Consider the following 6761-nt stretch of genomic DNA (forward strand, 5'->3'; position numbering starts at 1 on the left):
TTATTTCCCTGCTTAAAACTCCTCAGGGACTTAGCATTGAACTCAGTATAAAGTTCAAAATTTTCTACAAGTTCCTGCATGACCTGTTTCCTGCTTCTTTCTCCAGCCTCTTCTCACACATCTGCTCTAGCTCCACTGGACTTTGTTTACTCAGGTCTTTTTCCTTCGCATTCTGCCATAAGGTCTTTGAACATAGTGTTCCCATACCTCTCAGAAATCTCTCGGAAATCTCCATACCTCTCACCCTTCCCCTGGCTAAACTATTGTTTAGGTCTCAATCTTAATGCATTTCCCCAGGGAAGCTTCCCTCTTTCTCTAGACTAACTTAAGACCCTCATTATATGCTTCATAACACCTCATTTAATTTACATTTGAAGTTATTTAATTTAATGAATGTAATTATTTTTATGAATTGGCAGTGTGCAGCACCTGTCCTTTGCATAGTCTCCACTATGGAGAAGAGGGAGATGGAGAAGAGGGAGAGGGAGGAACTTGTTGGTCCTTCCCTCAGACTCCATCAGAATCTGCAAAACTGAAATCCCCAGGTCATTCATACATATATTACAGTTAAGGAATCCCAAATCCTTAAATGTATCTGTCTACCCTACTAGACTGCAAGCTTTGTTAGGTCTGGGGTTTTATCTGCCTCTTTACCATCATCTTTTTTTTTTTAAGATTTCATTTTTAAGTAATCTCTGCACCCAAGGTGGGGCTTGAATTTATAACCCCGAGATTAAGAGTCATGTGCTCTCCCGACTTAGCCAGCCAGGTGCCCCCCATCATCTATTGACTGACAAGATAGGTGCTTAATATATGAGTTCTGACTAATGCAGTAGTATTGTTAATAGTGTCATCTTTGTGATTAAATAATAAGAATATATATTGTTATATAATTTAGAAATGTAGGGTTCATATATCTTTAGTTTGCTTGGCATTACCCCAAGATATGTATTTTAAAAGATTAATTCATTTATTTAATAAATATTAATTCAGTTCTTATCATGTGTAGGGCACAATGCCAGGTGCTGGGGATATAAAAAACAAGGCAGGCAGGCATAATCCCTGCTGTAAAGGAATTTTGACAGAAAGCAGAGACGTATGCATTTCATTATTTAATTGTAATGCTGATGAGCATTATGAGGTAAAGATTAAGGTGGTAAAAGAGACTGTGACGGGGGGGCTGCTATAGACCAAATGTGTCCCCCCAGATTTATATATTGAAACTTAAGGATGCCCAACGTGATGGTATTTGGAGGTGGGGCCTTTGGACGTGCCCCTCATGAATGGTAGTAGTGCCCCTCTGAAAGAGACCCCAGAGAGCTCCCTTGCCCCTTCCACCATGTGAAGTTATAGTGAAGTGGGCTCTCACCAGATACGAAATCTGCTGGCACCTCAATCTTAGACTTCCCAGCATTCAGAACTATGAGAAATAAATTTCTGCTGCTTATTTTATTTTTTTTCTAAGATTTTATTTATTTATTTGAAAGGGACAGAGTGAGCACAAGCAGGGGGAAGGGCAGAGGGAGAGGGAGAAGCAGACTCCCCACTGAGCAGGGAGCCCCATGTGGAGCTCAATCCCAGGACCCTGGGATCATGATCTGAGCCAAAGGCAGACGCTCAACGGACTGAGGCACCCAGGTGCCCCAAAGCTGTTTATAAACCATCTAGTGTACTCACCAGTATTTTTGTTGTAGCAGTCCAAACAGCCTAAAACAGTGGTCTTACCCAAGCTGAGAGCTCAGGAAAGGCTACTGGGAGGAAGTGACATTTCAAGTGTGATTTGAAGCAGTGGGGTGGGAGTTGTTGGGTGAAGTGCCTTAGAGAAGAAAGAAGGGTATATGAGGAAATTTTCAAGGAGAACTAGGATGGCCTTGCTGGGGGTGGACCCAGGTGTCAGCTGGTTTATAAACTCCCCAGGTGATTCTGATGTGGACTCAGGACTTTCTACTCAAGATATGGTCCTTGTCCTTGGCATCAGCACCACCAGGAGCTTGTTGGTCCTTCCCTCAGACTCCATCAGAATCTGCAAAACTGAAGTCCCCAGGTCATTCATACCTATATTACAGTTTGACAGGCACTGGCTAGAGGAACTAAAAGAAAAGTGAGCTGAAGACCGTGCACAGAGAATAAGGGGAAGAATGACTGGGTGAGGCTGGTGGAGTAAGCAGAGCTCAGATAATGTAGGGCTAAGAACAGTATCTCCAAAGGGACTGATGATCCTCACTGAGTGTGAGCAGGCCGCTCACTGGAGTTCAGAAACAAAATAGTAGTCTCCTTTCCTTCTTTCCTTCCTCTCCTCCTTCCTCCCTTCCTTCTTATCATCTATTTTTTTAATCCCAAATGATAAGAAAATAGCATCTACCATATTTTTGATTGTTTCATAGAGGGAGAACGCTACTGGTTTTGGTGAGCTGAAGCCAAGGAAGCTTAATGTCCTATGTTGTGCATCAAAACCTCACACAACAGCAGGAAGGGAAAAATGAAGGGGGGGATATCGGAGGGGGAGAGGAACCATGAGAGACTATGGACTCTGAGAAACAAACTGAGGGTTCTAGAGGGGAGGGGTTGGGGGGGTGGGTTAGCCTGGTGATGGGTATTAAAGAGGGCACGTTCTGCATGGAGCACTGGGTGTTATACGCAAACAATGAATCATGGAACACTACGTCAAAAACTAATGATGTAATGTATGGTGATTAACAGAACATAATTAAAACAACAAAAAACACCTCACACAACAAAGAATTGTATGTGTTCTCCATGGCCCTTATTTTTTATTATAATGGTGGATACATGTCATTATACATTTGTCCAAACTCATAGCATTTACAACACCAAGAGTGAACCCTAATGTAAACTATGAACTTTGGGTGATTTTGTTGTGTCAGTTTAGGTTGATCAATTATAACAAATGTACCGCTTTGTTGGGGGCTGTTGATAATGAAGGAGGCTGTATATGTATGGGGGCAGAGAGTATATGGGGGCAGAGAATATATGGGGGCAGAGAGTATATGGGAAATCTCTATACCTTCCTCTCAGTTTTTCTGTGAACCTAAAACTGCTCTAAAAAAACTATTAAAAAATAAGAAAATATAATATTTAATACGATAGCACTCCTTCCTCAGGCCTGTCCATGCATCAAATGTTCCCATGTCATGTATAAGTACATGAGATATTTGGATGTAAGTATCCCCAAGACAGAGATAACAGAGGCACCCTCATATGTTTGCTGGCTTTTATTTTATTTTTTTTAAGTTTTTAAAGATTTTATTTATTTATTTGACTGAGAGAGACACAGCGAGAGAGGGAACACAGGCAGGGGGAGTGGGAGAAGGAGAAATAGGCTTCTGGCCAAGCAGGGAGCCCGATGTGGGGCTCGATCCCAGGACCCTGGGATCATGACCTGAGCTGAAGGCAGACGCTTAACGATTGAGCCACCCAGGTGCCCCTGTTTGCTGGCTTTTAGAAAAATGCAGTTTGATATGTGTTGTGTGCTCAGTTAAGTGAATTTAAAAATTATATTCTTGGTTTTTACTTAACTAACCACCACAAAATTGGATATCCACAATGGTGTGAATACAGGGTTAGCAAACCCTTTCTCCTTCTGAATAAGAACTTGCCCTTTTGTTAGCTTTCCAGGACTTCCCTTAGAGTTTTGATAAAGGTAGTATGTCAAGTAGGTTGCTAGGCAACATTGCTTATTGACCAAAATGACTGAGTAAAAGGCTGCAACTGGACTTGGGGAACTATATGTTCCTAACGGAGACATCATAGCTTTTGGCTAAGTGGTGATCTTGGAGCTGAGTGTGTCCCTGTGGGAACCTACAGAGTTGCTACAAGAGACACTGACTATCAGGACAGATTCTGAAACAAGATAATGTGGAGGATCTCATAATCTTGAATCTGAGCTGTCACATAGGGAAGTCAGAGGCCACCCTTTGGACTGCAGCAAGAACTGCTCAAGGACTCTGACAGAAGAAGAATGCTTAGTTCTGTTCTCTGGCAATCTGTGATTGCTAGCCTGCATCCTTCTGAATGAAGCTGAAGCCAAGTGTGACCTGCGATGGTCTGGGAATATGAATATTTAGTAGAGCCTTAACGAAAACCCCCAAGTAAGCATCAATGGCCTCAAAAGATTCCTGCACAAAACCTTGCTGCTTAGAAGTAACGTTGATAATACAGACACAGGCAGACAAGAAGAAAATGTTGGTGCCAATACTTCTCTGACTCCTCATCCAAGCTCTTCATCAACCACATTGCAAGGTAAAACACTGGCCGTCTAATCAGCAAGCAGTCAGCGAAAAAGATTAGAATTATCAAGAAGACTCTTCGAAATATGCATTTATATCTACTCTCACTAATGATGTATGTTTTCAGAGACATGATATATATTGAGTTGCATTTTGCTTTGAGCTATTCTGAGAGGTAAACCGTGTATATTATGCCATGAAATTGCAGATGGTGGCATGATAAAGCCTTCATGGTCAGCAAATATTTAAGAACTAACCTTCTGGAATCTTACTAAAAATAGTTTTTTAACGAATGGCTAAAGACCTTTGATGCCATTAATAAAATGTAATAAATTTTTTTGTTTTTATCTTATTTAAAAATTTTTTTGCCTTTGCATATTTTCTAAGCATATAACACATAGTACAGTAAAACTGGCTTACATTTCATAAGCAGATATCTATCTATATCTGTCTATTACAGACACACGCTGAATTTTTTCCACTGTGCACATGAGTAAAAATATTTGGAGACCATTGCTGTGAAGTAATGGTTCTCTCCTCTGTCTACTATTAGAATCACTTTTTTCAAACTTTTAGAATGTTTGGGCTCCTTGCTAGACATGCACTGGTAGAATTTCTGGGAGTGAAATTCAAAGATTAACAGTTTGGGAAGTGGCACAGGTAATTCTGATGGAGAGCCAGGGCTGAGAATCACAGTCTAGGGACAAAGGAAGAGTTTCTCAAAATATGCTTAGTTCCAGACCACCCACAGCAGGATTACCAGGGGGCGGGTGCTCACTGAATCAGGACTATGCTGATACTCTATATTTGGTAATTGGCTCATTATCAAACCCTTAAATACCTATAATGTAGACATAATTCCCATTTTATACAAGAGAATACTGAGGATCAGATAGGATAAGGGACACTCAGGATAAAGGTCACACAAGTTCAGGTGGGGCAGGGAATACGAGTAGTTAGCAAGCTCTACAGATGAGTGGTAACACACCAGAATTTGAGAAGTGCTAGTGCAGAGCAGAGAAGCTGTCCTCCCTATTGGTCACCTCCATATTAAGAAATTCCAAAGCAGTTGCCAGGAGCTATTATACCAGAGAAAAATTACCTTTCTGTCCTTAAACGTGCACAGCAATTATAGGAGTTCATCAGTATGAAATATATTCACATTAGAGAGTCTCTGGGTTAGCATTTATATTATTTTGATAATTCCTTTATTATGATGTAGTAGTCATTCACTGGAAAAGCACAGAACAATAGCTGTCTTCTGTTATTTCATATTATTCATACAAGCAGGATAAATGTAAGTAAAGTGCAATTTTTAAAATTTGAGGATAATCAAGGTTGACAGAGCTAATTAGCCTTTAAAAAATTGTCACTTATCTTGTGACTTCCATGCTTAAGAAAGGATCCCAAAGAAATGGCAAAGCACATGTGTATCGAAGAAGGCCACGACTCAGACCATCTGGGCACAGAGGCAGTTGTTAAAAACACAGGAGAATGGTTAAGGCAGAGTGACTCTGACCTTGTGTTCAAGAATTGTTGTCTAACTAAATGGAGGAGAGACTTAATATAATAATTTTCCCTGCTGGGATTAGCTAAATTCATGTCATCATGTTGGGAAATAATCAGTTTGAAGAGAAATAAAGGGAGGCAGATGGTTTCTGACAATATGTCCCAAGAGCCACGTGTGCACCACGAAATGTGTGCTGTGCACATACGTGTAGAGATGTATTTGTTTATGCATGCCCACATTCAGGTTGTGTTGCAGGTGTTAGCATTTTTTGCCTTTTTCGGTGAGTAAGGATAGCAGACTTATGGCCTTTGGATGTCAAAAACAGTAAACAAGTTTTGTTTGACCTCACAATATTGGCAATACAGTGTTTCCACAATTTTGACATCCCTATCAACATTTAAATGTGGAGAAATTCCACATAGAATTCCAGATTCCTGTTTCACATCCATCATGGGAAGATATGGCAACATTTGGTCTTTACTCCTACATGGCACTCATACTGTCTCTTATACTCAGATTATTTTACTCTTTACCTACATTTAATTTGTGATGCCTATCCTGGAGTGATAAGCCAAAGAGGTGAGATGTGGAAGGGATACATTTATCATGTCCTTAATTTTATGCTTGGTACTATGCTAAGACTTTTGTACTCCTCATTTTATTTAAAACCGTCAAGGCACATTTTCTAAATGTAAATACTGAGATTCTTATTAACTGAGGATAAGTAATGGGGTGCCTGGGTGGCTCAGTTGGTTGGGTGTCTGACTCTTGCTTTTGGCTGGGGTCATGGTCTCAGGGTGGGGGATCGAGCCCTGCATTGGGCTCCACACCTTCCTCATAAGTACCACCTTAGAGTTAGCTATTGTTATTATTATTACTATAATGTAATACACTCATCTTTTCAATACTCAAAAACATGTTTAATGATATCCATTTTTTGGTGTCTCTCCATTTAATACATAAATAATCACCTATTCCAAAACTGCTGGTCTTAAGTCATTGCA

Source organism: Mirounga angustirostris, unplaced genomic scaffold (assembly GCF_029215605.1).
Source record: "Mirounga angustirostris isolate CCGP_5_RB_7025 unplaced genomic scaffold, mMirAng1.0.hap1 SCAF_3, whole genome shotgun sequence".
NCBI lineage: Eukaryota > Metazoa > Chordata > Mammalia > Carnivora > Phocidae > Mirounga > Mirounga angustirostris.